This window comes from Hoplias malabaricus, chromosome 9, assembly GCF_029633855.1.
Source record: "Hoplias malabaricus isolate fHopMal1 chromosome 9, fHopMal1.hap1, whole genome shotgun sequence".
Lineage (NCBI taxonomy): Eukaryota > Metazoa > Chordata > Actinopteri > Characiformes > Erythrinidae > Hoplias > Hoplias malabaricus.
The window spans coordinates 40,881,320-40,894,185 of NC_089808.1; the positions used below are offsets into that span (position 1 = coordinate 40,881,320).

At 48.3% G+C, this 12,866-nt stretch overlaps 1 protein-coding gene across 2 annotated transcripts in view; it reads left to right on the top strand.

The window, feature by feature from the left end:
* Positions 1-387: 387 nt before the first annotated feature.
* b4galt2 (UDP-Gal:betaGlcNAc beta 1,4- galactosyltransferase, polypeptide 2) overlaps positions 388-12,866 on the top strand; it is a 207,017-nt gene continuing 194,538 nt past the window's right edge. For both annotated transcript variants that reach the window (XM_066681709.1, XM_066681712.1), the window contains exon 1: positions 388-730. The gene's annotated coding sequence lies outside the window, so the exon portion shown is untranslated. The remainder of the gene's footprint in view (positions 731-12,866) is intronic.

The following is a 12,866-nucleotide window of genomic DNA, read 5'->3' on the forward strand; positions in this document are numbered from 1 at the left end:
ATGCCCTAACACAGACCTACACAAATCAGTTACCTGCGCTAACCTAGAACTACACAAAGTAGCTGCCTGCACAAACAGAGACACAACACAAATTATTAATAAAACAAAGTAACTACAATGCAGAACTGTGTCGAATATGATTTGTCCCCTTTAAATAAAACGTTTATTTATTTTATGGAATTGTTTAATGTCCCGCGGGTCTCTTATGTGAGTGACTACAGCTGCTCGACACTGCCCCTAGCGAAGGGAGAGCGCAGTGGAAGAGCTTGAGCCCTCCGACTCTCCGTAGTGGATGGTGGGGGGAGAGAGAGAGAGAGAGAGAGAGAGAGAGAGAGAAAGAGAGAGAGAGAGAGAGAGAGAGAGAGGTTTATGAGGGGCGTACGGAGAAGCAACGCCGAGATACGGACTCATTCTCGGGATACAGAGCCCGTGGGTGATGGAGAGGAGCCGTGCATCTCCGGGAGACCGGAAAATAAAGAGAACGGAGTGCAGTCGCGGGAAATGACGGCTGCCTAGCAACGCTATCGGTCCCGCGACCTGTGTGTGAGGCGTGTGATATAATGTGCATCCCTCTCCTCGGAAATAACGCCTGTGACTCCTCTCCATGAACAGCCCGAGAGACTTCTCCGCACAGAGACACGGGCTTCAGCAGCAGAGCATCAGCTGAGCACAGCCGAGGATGAAGCCCTAGAGGAGGAGGAGGAGGAGGACTCCTGCCTCTGCCATTAGGGTGAGATTAAAGCTCCATGTTTACAGTCCGCTGCTACACCGAGCTTCCTTCATTTCCACTCCACTTTCCCCTCTGTGTTCTTGGTGATTTTAACGTTAAATCTGTCTTTTGTAGCCTGCCATCTTGATTCAGGCGGAGAGAGAGAGAGAGAGAGAGATGCAGTAACACAGTGTTAAACGTTATTACTGGCTTTTATTAGGGATTGAAATAAATATGTTAATAAAAGAGAATAGAAATATGCACACAGTGAAAACCAAGTCGCATGACCACACATTACACACACACACACAAACACAGAGTACAGTTTCATCCACTCCATCCCTCGCTGCTGTCCTTTGTCACTATCTCAGCACCATGTGCAGCTTTGGCTCTTCTTTGCCTTTGATTAGGCTTTTTATGTTTGTGTTGATGGGTTGTGGCGTGTTGTGTTTGTTGCTGTCATTTGTTGTGGTGGATTGGTTTGTGTTGATGTGTGCTTGTAGGTTAGATTTGTTGTTGTGTTGTGGTTGTGTGGCTGTCGTTTGTTTTGATGGGGTTAGTTTGTGTTGGTGCGTGTTGGGTTTATTGGATTAGTTTCAGCTTGTGTTTGTGTTGTGTTAAATGGTGTTTGGAGGTAGGAGTGAGACATTAGATCATATTTGAGTGAGATGTGAAATCATTAATTTGAGAGTAGTTCATAGTGATTTTAACTTTTTGTGTGTGTTGAGCGGTGGTCATGTTGCTGTGTTTTGATGTGTTGTGTTGCTGTTTATGTTGGGTTATGACTGTTGATGTTGGACTGTTTTGGGTTGTGTTGGTGTCTTATTGTTCTGTTGGTGTCTTATTGTTCTGTTGGTGTGTGTTGGTGTGCTGGGTTCTGTTGGTTGTGCTGTGTTGGTGTGTGTTGGTGTGCTGGATTCTGTTGGTGTGTTGGGTTGATTGTGCTGTATTGGTGTGGGTCAGTGTGCTGGGTTCTGTTGAGTTAGGTTGTGCTGTGTTAGTGTGTGTTGTGTGCTGGGTTTGTTGGTGTTCTGTTCATGTGGGTCAGTGGGCTGGGTTCTGTTGGTGTGTGTTGAGTTAGGCTGTACTGTGTTGGTGTGTGTTGTGTTGTTGGTGTGGGTCGGTGTGCTGGGTTCTGTTTGTGTGTGTTGAGTTAGGCTGTGCTGTCTGGGTGTGTTGTGTTGTTGGTGTGGGTCGGTTAGGTTGTGCTGTGTTGGTGTTCTTCTGGTGTGTGTGAGACTGGTTGGGTTAGATTGGGTTGTGTTGTGTAGGTTGTGTTGTGTTGTTGCTGTGTTGGGTTAGGTTGGGTGGTGTTGGTGTGGGTCGGTATGCTGGAATCATTGGTGTGTGTTGAGTTAGGTTGTGCTGTGTGGGTGTTCTGCTGGTGTGTGTTGTGTTGTTGGTGTTGGTCATATGCTGGATTCTGTTGGTGTGTGTTGGGTTGGGTTGTGCTGTGTTGGTGTTCTGCTAGTGTGTATTGGGTTTGGTTGTGCTGGATTCTGTTGGTGTGTGTTGGGTTAGTTTGTGTTGTGTTGGTTTTCTGCTAGTGTGTGTTGGGTTTGGTTGTGCTGGATTCTGTTGGTGTGTGTTGTGTTGGTGTTCTGTTGGTGTGTTTTGGGTTAGATTGTGCAGTGCTGGTGTGTGTTGGGTTAGGTTGTGCTGTGTTGGTGTGCTGGATTCTGTTGGTGTGTGTTGGGTTAAATTGTGTTCTGTTGGTGTGTGTTGGGTTAAATTGTGTTGTGTTGGTGTTCTGTTGGTGTGTGTTGGATTAGATTGTGTTGGGTTGTATTTGTTTGTGTTGGGTTGTGTTGCTTTGTGGTTGGCTGTGTTTGGTTGTGTTGGGTTGTGGTTGGCTGTGCTGGGTTTTATTTGGCTGTTTTGGAATGTGTTGCTTTGTGGTTGGTTGTGATTGGCTGTGTTTGGTGGTGTTTGTGCTGCGTAGTTGTGCGATGGTGATTTGTGTTGTGTGTTTGTGCGGTGGTGTTTGGTGCTGCGTAGTTGTGCGGTGGTGATTTGTGCTGCGTAATTGTGCGGTGGTTATTTGTGCTGCGTAATTGTGCGGTGGTGATTTGTGCTGCGTAGTTGTGCGGTGGTGATTGGCGCTGCGTAGTTGTGCGGTGGTGATTGGCGCTGCGTAGTTGTGCGGTGGTGATTGGCGCTCTGTAGTTGTGCGGTGGTGATTGGCGCTCTGTAGTTGTGCGGTGGTGATTGGCGCTCTGTAGTTGTGCGGTGGTGATTTGCGCTGCGTAGTTGTGCGGTGGTGATTTGCGCTGCGTAGTTGTGCGGTGGTGATTTGCGCTGCGTAGTTGTGCGGTGGTGTTTTGTGCTGTGTAGTTGTGCGGTGGTGTTTTGTGCTGTGTAGTTGTGCGGTGGTGTTTTGTGCTGTGTAGTTGTGCGGTGGTGTTTTGTGCTGTGTAGTTGTGCGGTGGTGATTGGTGCTGCGTAGTTGTGCGGTGGTGATTGGTGCTGCGTAGTTGTGCGGTGGTGATTGGCGCTCTGTAGTTGTGCGGTGGTGATTGGCGCTCTGTAGTTGTGCGGTGGTGATTGGTGCTCTGTAGTTGTGCGGTGGTGATAGGTGCTCTGTAGTTGTGCGGTGGTGTTTTGCGCTGCGTAGTTGTTCGGTGGTGTTTTGCGCTGCGTAGTTGTGCGGTGGTGATTTGCGCTGCGTAGTTGTGCGGTGGAGTTTTGTGCTCTGTAGTTGTGCGGTGGTGATTTGCGCTCTGTAGTTGTGCGGTGGTGTTTTGCGCTCTGTAGTTGTGCGGTGGTGTTTTGCGCTCTGTAGTTGTGCGGTGGTGTTTTGCGCTGCGTAGTTGTGCGGTGGTGTTTTGCGCTGCGTAGTTGTGCGGTGGTGTTTTGTGCTGCGTAGTTGTGAGGTGGTGATTTGTGCTGCGTAGTTGTGCGGTGGTGTTTTGCGCTGCGTAGTTGTGCGGTGGTGTTTTGCGCTGCGTAGTTGTGCGGTGGTGATTTGCGCTCTGTAGTTGTGCGGTGGTGATTTGCGCTGCGTAGTTGTGCGGTGGTGATTTGCGCTCTGTAGTTGTGCGGTGGTGATTTGCGCTGCGTAGTTGTGCGGTGGTGATTTGCGCTGCGTAGTTGTGCGGTGGTGATTTGCGCTGCGTAGTTGTGCGGTGGTGATTTGCGCTGCGTAGTTGTGCGGTGGTGTTTTGCGCTGCGTAATTGTGCGGTGGTGATTGGCGCTGCGTAGTTGTGCGGTGGTGATTGGCGCTCTGTAGTTGTACGGTGGTGATTGGCGCTCTGTAGTTGTGCGGTGGTGATTGGCGCTCTGTAGTTGTGCGGTGGTGATTTGCGCTGCGTAGTTGTGCGGTGGTGATTTGCGCTGCGTAGTTGTGCGGTGGTGTTTTGCGCTGTGTAGTTGTGCGGTGGTGTTTTGCGCTGCGTAGTTGTGAGGTGGTGATTTGCGCTGCGTAGTTGTGCGGTGGTGTTTTGCGCTGCGTAGTTGTGCGGTGGTGTTTTGCGCTGCGTAGTTGTGCGGTGGTGTTTTGCGCTGCGTAGTTGTGCGGTGGTGTTTTGCGCTGCGTAGTGGTGCGGTGGTGTTTTGCGCTGCGTAGTGGTGCGGTGGTGATTTGCGCTGCGTAGTTGTGCGGTGGTGATTTGCGCTGCGTAGTTGTGCGGTGGTGATTTGCGCTGCGTAGTTGTGCGGTGGTGATTTGCGCTGCGTAGTTGTGCGGTGGTGTTTTGTGCTCTGTAGTTGTGCGGTGGTGATTGGTGCTCTGTAGTTGTGCGGTGGTGTTTTGCACTGCGTAGTTGTTCGGTGGTGTTTTGTGCTCTGTAGTTGTGCGGTGGTGATTTGCGCTGCGTAGTTGTGCGGTGGTGTTTTGCGCTGCGTAGTTGTGCGGTGGTGATTTGCGCTGCGTAGTTGTGCGGTGGTGTTTTGCGCTGCGTAGTTGTGCGGTGGTGTTTTGCGCTGCGTAGTTGTGAGGTGGTGATTTGCGCTGCGTAGTTGTGAGGTGGTGATTGGTGCTGCGTAGTTGTGCGGTGGTGATTGGTGCTGCGTAGTTGTGCGGTGGTGATTTGCGCTGCGTAGTTGTGCGGTGGTGTTTTGTGCTCTGTAGTTGTGCGGTGGTGATAGGTGCTCTGTAGTTGTGCGGTGGTGATTGGTGCTCTGTAGTTGTGCGGTGGTGTTTTGCACTGCGTAGTTGTTCGGTGGTGTTTTGTGCTCTGTAGTTGTGCGGTGGTGTTTTGCGCTGCGTAGTTGTGCGGTGGTGTTTTGCGCTGCGTAGTTGTGCGGTGGTGATTTGCGCTGCGTAGTTGTGCGGTGGTGTTTTGCGCTGCGTAGTTGTGAGGTGGTGATTTGCGCTGCGTAGTTGTGAGGTGGTGATTTGCGCTGCGTAGTTGTGCGGTGGTGTTTTGCGCTGCGTAGTTGTGCGGTGATGATTTGCGCTCTGTAGTTGTGCGGTGGTGATTTGCGCTGCGTAGTTGTGCGGTGGTGATTTGCGCTGCGTAGTTGTGCGGTGGTGATTTGCGCTGCGTAGTTGTGCGGTGGTGATTTGCGCTGCGTAGTTGTGCGGTGGTGTTTTGTGCTCTGTAGTTGTGCGGTGGTGATTTGCGCTCTGTAGTTGTGCGGTGGTGTTTTGCGCTCTGTAGTTGTGCGGTGGTGTTTTGCGCTGCGTAGTTGTGCGGTGGTGTTTTGCGCTGCGTAGTTGTGCGGTGGTGTTTTGCGCTGCGTAGTTGTGCGGTGGTGTTTTGCGCTGCGTAGTTGTGCGGTGGTGATTTGCGCTGCATAGTTGTGCGGTGGTGTTTTGCGCTGCGTAGTTGTGCGGTGGTGTTTTGCGCTGCGTAGTTGTGCGGTGGTGTTTTGTGCTGCGTAGTGGTGCGGTGGTGATTTGCGCTGCGTAGTTGTGCGGTGGTGTTTTGCGCTCTGTAGTTGTGCGGTGGTGATAGGTGCTCTGTAGTTGTGCGGTGGTGTTTTGCGCTGCGTAGTTGTGCGGTGGTGTTTTGCGCTGCGTAGTTGTGCGGTGGTGTTTTGGGCTGCGTAGTTGTGCGGTGGTGTTTTGCGCTGCGTAGTTGTGCGGTGGTGATTTGCGCTGCGTAGTTGTGCGGTGGTGATTTGCGCTGCGTAGTTGTGCGGTGGTGATTTGTGCTCTGTAGTTGTGCGGTGGTGATTTGCGCTCTGTAGTTGTGCGGTGGTGATTTGCGCTCTGTAGTTGTGCGGTGGTGATTTGCGCTCTGTAGTTGTGCGGTGGTGATTTGTGCTCTGTAGTTGTGCGGTGGTGATTTGTGCTCTGTAGTTGTGCGGTGGTGTTTTGCGCTGTGTAATTTTGCTGTGTAGTTGTGCAGTGGTGTTTTGCGCTGTGTAATTTTGCTGTGTAGTTGTGTGGTGGTGTTTAGTGTAGTGTTGTTGTTTTGTGTTGTGTTGCAGTTGTGGTGGTGTTTAGTGTAGTGTTGTTGTTTTGTGTTGTGTTGCAGTTGTGTTGGTTTTGTGCTGTATTGGTGTGTGTGAGTGTGTGAAATTGTCCACAGGTGGGAGAGAGAGTGTGTGTGTGTGTGTGAGAGAGAGAGACTGGCTGAGTTTGTGGTGCTGTGGTGTTTCTCCAGGGTGTGTTTCTGTCTTGCTGCTATGATTCCTGGTCTTCTCCAAACTCACTGTGACCTTGATCAGGATGAAATTGTTAGAGAAGATGAATGAGTGAATAAATATATATCATGCAGAAAGCTGCTGTGATTTTAAAGGTGATATTTTTGATCTAGTGGAGTGACTTTGTGCATGTGGACGCAGGGTGTCGGGCGACCAGAGGGTCTCCAGCAGGAACTCGCAGTGTGAACATCTTTCTGTTTGAATGGCCACTGCATGCGCTCTGTCTGTAACAGTCACACTGACACATGCCACACTCTCGTCTCTCGCTGAGGTAGTGTGTGTGTGTGTGTGTGTGTGTGCGTGTGCGTGCGTGCGTGTGTGCGTGTGTGTGTGAGAGAGAGAGAGAGAAACACACTAAAGACATGGAGAAGCTCTTATGCCCATCTCTCACAGCTCGGCCTCTGTGTTTATACAGATGTGGAGTATAAGGACGGACTACTTCAGGTCTTCAGGTTGCCATGGGAACTGTGAGACCCTGAAACACAAGGGGGAACAGCTTTGTTTGGTGGGATAATCTTGTCCAAACGTCTTTCTGCTAGGATACCCCAGAGGTTCAGAAGTCACCAGCGTTGTTTATTATATTCTACATGGACTAAAGTTTGTGGACAGCTGCTCGTCCAGGATGGGGTTCTGATATTATGGGTAATAGTCAGGACTTTTTCCCCCGCAGCAACTACATTCATTCTTCTGTGAGCTTTCGAAAGCACTGACAGCCATAATCCCGTCTGAACCATGTGTACATTTTTTTATGGTTCTATTCATTTGTCTTAAGAAGTCTTTCTTGAAATTTAAATTGTGGTGACAGCAGATTTTTATGGAAGAATTGGCTCGAGAATGAGATGTGATATTTGGCTGCATCTGATGTGTCCACTCACAATACCCTCCCTCCTAGCCCTCCGCTACCGTGCGCAAAAAGCATCCAGATTTATAAATACGTGCAGAACACGTTCCCCTGCTTCCCTCACCAGTGCGTACTGATGTGGGATAATTAGGTCTGGATCCCAACTCCTCTCAAAAGTGTTGGATTGAGCTCCATCCCTGCAGAGCCCAATGCTGGAGAAATGTATACTTGTGCAAGTCATAGTGACATTATGGCACTATTCCACAGCAGGATACCTGCACTACTTGACTCAGCTTTTTTGTTTTTCGATTGGGTAAATTTAGTACCTGGAACTCTTTTAGTGGCTGTTCTCTCGTGGTTCAGAGCGAGTCGAGTAGGGACTAAACCGTGGCGTGTAAACCTTGCAGAGCGCCGATTGTCCAGAGAGAGTCGTCACTCTACGCCACGCAACGCAGACGACCAGCACCAACTCTCCATCTGTAAAATCTCCAGCTGCAGCAGAGATCACGTTTGTTTTTATCCGACTCACGACGGCAGCTCGTAAAATGACGCCGTGGTCTTTTGAAGAGGTTCAAACGCTCCTTGGATCGGTGGCCGATGAAAGAATACAGCGAGAGCTGGACGCTGCAACAAGGAAGGTCTACTGGTCTGTCTGAACTGATGACGGAGCTGTGTTCAGTCCCAAACAACAACAACACACCAATACACCACGAGTAAACACCGCTAAACGTTACCGCTGCTACTATTGTGGTTTCCAAAGCCTGTTGTTCTTGTTAGAGATGGGGTTTGAGACATCACTGGCTACATTTGGTGGGAGCAGTGGTAGAGGAAACCCAGGACCAGACAGAGTAGAGTGGAGTAGTGAAGGTACCATGCAGCACTTTTCAGGTCACGTGTAGCTGTCCCAGAGCAGCCTATGGCTTCTTTAGAGATTGGAATCACTGGTTTTGTACAGTGAAGCATCTGTGTCTACTCAAAATACTTGGACATACACTGTCTCATACTACAGAGTTGTTCCCAGTGTAAGGCAGCATTGCTGTCGGGTGTAACCTAATTTTATGAGTTGTGTGGCTGTTTAAATCTCAACAGAGGGGGTAATCGTGTTTAAACGCCCCCAGAAGCTTCGGCCTGTGGTCGTTTCGAAGGCTCAGCCCACAGTAGGGCTGTGGCTCTTGGCTCTGCTGGGGATGCTGCAGGCCTCAGCCCTGTCCGAACAGTGTGTGCAGCTCCTGCTCTCTCTCTCCGGCCTGGAGACCAGCCACCAAGCTCCTCTCTTCAAGTCTTTAACATAATAAGGGCTGAGTGTTCAGAAGAAGTAGGTTATGCTGTCTATGCAGTTTGCCCATTTGCCTGGCAGCGGAGATGGACATAACTTGGGACAGTGTTTACATCGCAATATTCTAAGAAAATATGAAAAGGTTGCTGCCTTCAGCTTCATTATCTGTCAGGAAGGTCATGCTGGAGGGACACTGAAGGTTAGGATCTTTAGAGAGTTCTTTAGGGGTTCCAAAAGACTTGTCCACTGCAGATCCAGCACTCAGAGCCCAAAGCAACTCTAGTTCTTGAAGTCCATTCAAGATTCTTGGAACCTTGGAGTTCTCCAGTGAACTGGACCCCTGCGTTTACACCCCTTTGGAACAGATTGTTGTTGTTGTTATTATTAGATGTATAAGTTGGTCCAGATACAAGTGTGTATATGATACAGTGTTTTGCACCATGTTGCTGAGCTTGTCAACAGCCTCAAGTTGCACTGACGACAACCACAGATAAAACAGAGCATTTCCCTGGTTTTATTTCCAAATCAGAAATCAAATTTAAAATGCAAACAATCACAGTCCCAACTGCTTCTCTGGTCTTTTGCCCAACACACCATCCACCTCCAGTGCACCCTAATGCTTTATTTGAGGCTCTATGCACTTTCTGGAGCTGCTTTATCTCAAAACACCTACAGACTCTATCATGGTTCACTCTGAAGAATCAACTTCTCTGGTTCTGGAGCCAATTTATAATTTATGTTGGTGGAAATTAGGTTTGGGAATGGGAACTGAAGCAGTCCTAATTGGTGGAAAACGACTGTGAGACTGTGAGAGCACAAGAACTGTTCTGGAGTGTGGGTTTAATGACATAGGGCAAAGGTCTTTAAATGCACCATCAGTGACACGGTAGTATTCCTAGGCATGTCCTAATTACACAAACAAATGCAAAGAGAACCAGGTTCTTGTACCCTTTCCAAATAGATCCTCTGATTTGACCAAAGAACCTTTGAAGAACCCTCTCTTTAAGAGTGCAGACATTTAGAGGTTGTGTTATGAATTTAACCAAAATTGAGTCCTGGAATTTGTATCGGCGTCCTATAGGAATAGCAATCACCTGGCATTACCCTAGCAACATCATAGCAACCACCTGGGATTGGCTTAATCTTTGCAATCACCCTGCAATAACTTTAAGAGAATCACATCTTTAGTTTGCGTTTGAATGCTCCCAGAAACTTTGGAAAGGCTGTTGGCTTCATGTTCAGATTTATTGATGTTTCGGCAGCTCATGCTTGAGGGGAACAGCATATAAACTCTTGCTAAGATTAGCCTAAACCTTTGACATGAGAGGTTACGTACTGAATTTAAAATGCTGCACACGAGCCTCTGCAATGCACGCCTAGGCAGAGAGAGCAAACTGTTTGGCTGTATCTCCTCCCGTCTCCTCTGAGCTGAATATCCATGTTTGCAGCAAACCGGATCCCCGCCGTGTCTCTGCGGAAAGCCTAATCTCTAAATGATGACAAGATAGAGGTCAGACGCACAAGAGATTCTCTGTACCCCATCTAGTCACACTTTCAGCTGCCAAGGCAGCATGCTAGCTGTGGAAGTCTTCAGACCCCAGCTGTTTCTGTTTCATTTCTGAAGCTGGATTAAACTCCGCTATGTGGCCAGAAGTTTATGGAGAGTTTTTGAAGATTTTCAGTGACGTCACCAACTCATGAAGTCCCATCACTCCAGAGAATTCTCTTTTATACGCCTCTAGCTTATGCTTGGCATTGAGCATGGTGTACCCCACAGCTTCCCATTTTATTTCAGGCATTTCTGTGGGGATTATACACACTGTGTGATCTCAGTTGTTTGGTGGGGTCTTTAACGGGACGTAAAAAACAAGAATGGAGAATAAAGAGAACTGAGCGAAAACGGCTAAAAACCAGAGCTTCTGCTCCTCGCTCCTCACTGCTGTGCGCTCGGGGTCGGGGTGAACAGCGAGCGGCTCATTATCATTTAAAGGAACTGGTGCGTTCTGAACAGGGCTGTTTACACAGGGGGAGAACACTGCTGTGGGGCTTGCGATAGGAGTGTGTTCACTTGTGGAAAAGGAGGAGAATATGTCCCCTTTAAAGTAGATAGACTCAGCCATTGTTCATCCGCTGCCAGCTTCAGAGGGCAGTCAGGTCTCAGCTGATTGACTTTATTTCGGGGAAGGATTGACTTAAAGCAGAGAACGTTTATATTTAGAACCTCGGCTACTTTGAGAAGGCCGCGTTCAAAGCATTCTGCGTCTGCACCTGCGTTTACAGAGTGGGATATGGTCCAAATGAGGAGCAAGAGCCTTGAGTTGTGAGAGTCCCTTGTGTGTAAACCAAAATCAATACAGCAGACAACAACTGGACAGGATGATGTTCTGACAGAACTGAAGGCCCTAGCTGTGCAGAGGGGGAGACGTTTGATTTGAGACGCTGTGTGCACGCTGTGCAGCTCAGGACGTGGCGTCGTGGCTGACGTGTCGTGTTTGCGTGTGGCGGCCTGTCAGCCGTTCATCAGGTTTTTCACAGTTCTCTGGGACTAGAGTGGAGAGTGTTTTGCTGGCGTAACAGGAGTTGACAGGCCTGAGATAGGGTTGAGACATCCTTTGTTTTTGATTCTCTGGGCCCTGTTTTTAAAATGCTAAGTGGCTCAGTGCAGCCGGCTCCCTCCTCTCTCCAGACAGAACAATGCGTCTATGAAAAGCTGTTTGGTTTCCAGAATCTCAGAAGGGAAAGCTGTTGTTTGCTCAACGCTGGAGGGACACGTGGGGCTCGGCTTAAGTTGTGGTCACTCCAAAGCCGAACATCACAAGGTATTAGCAAGAATAATAGCAGCATAAACATGATTAGATACCACAGTGTGGCTGTTTCCAAGTCATTCATCAGGCTGCGAGACACAGACCTGCCAATAGTTTTGATTTGCCCTGGTCATTATGCCTGTCTCACATTTTCTGTTGATGGATGTCAATATCGAGGCTACAACGGGTTGCTGAGGGCTTCCTTCTGTCTCAGTTTCTATTACAGCAATTGTGTGTGTGTGTGTGTGTGTGTGTGTGTGTGTAATCTTATTAAGGTGGACTTTGGGTAGGTGTGTGGTCAGTGTTGTCTGCAGGTGTGTGTGTGTGTGTGTGTGTGTGAGAGAGAGAGAGTGAGATTGTTTGTGTGTGTGATGTGTGCCAGCGTGAGGTGAGCAGTTGTGCTCCAGAGTGAGGATTGTGGTCCTGTAATGAGGTGGTGTCAGAGGTCAGTGACACTAGCCTCTCTTCCCCTCACCTGCTGCCACCATTGCTTAGTCACTCCTCAGCCTCCCAGCGATCTAACAAGCTGTGGCACTGACCCTCGGCCGCCTCCTCGGCTTCACAGCGGAACAGACTCTGTTTCACCCGCATGGACGTCTGTGGTGTCGAGCGCGATGGTTTCCTTTTTTATTTCACTGTGCACGCTGCGATGGGAAAGATGAGAACAGCAGCCCCACTGATGAGTGAAAAACGTACCCATGCTCATGTTCATTAAAGGATAATTGAACACACACTTATTTATCATTTTAAAGCATTAAAAATGTGTTTAAAAATAAATTGTTAGATGGTTGTGATTTTCTTAGCTCTTTACACCAAAGAACACATTAAGATAGCAGTCATATAGGAATAAGAACGATTAATCAAACCCTGAGCTCTGGTCTTGAACTCTGCAGGTGGGTTTTTGCATTTCTCAAATGTAGAATTGCAAATGTATGCCCCATTGTAACATTAAAAATCAGAAATTATACAGGAGGAGAAATTACGGAATTAACATTAACGGCTTACAATTTTGAATCCCATAATTTTTTTTTATTTCCACATTAAATTTATAATACAACTTTTGTTGACCAAAGTGCTGTATGTTAAGATAAGCATGCACAAGACAACACAATGGGTAGAATAATAAAACAAAATAAAAGTCGAGTTACATTAAAATATATTAAAAAAATAATAAAATGCTATAATGACGAATAGAGGGCTGTAGCATGTGCAAAATATGCTCATTATATTTCCTAATAATCTGATCTAATGGCTGCTTGTATAGAGAGAAATGGAGAGGCCCTAGTATGGACCCTTGTAGAACACCACAAGACACATCACCAGGGGACAAAAAGTAGCTGCTAGTATTTACTGAGAAGACTCTTTCGTAAGATAGAATATGAACCAATTCAGGGCTTCTCCCGCTAACCCCACCCATCCATCCATCCATTATCTGTACCCGCTTCCAATTCAGTGTCACGGTGGGTCCAGAGCCTACCTGGAATCATTGGGCGCAAGGCGGAAATACACCCTGGAGGGGACCCCAGTCCTTCACAGGGCAACACACACTCACACACTCACACCTATGGTCACTTTTGAGTCGCCAATCAACCTACCAACGTGTGTTTTTGGACTGTGGGAGGAAACCGGAGCACCCGGAGGTA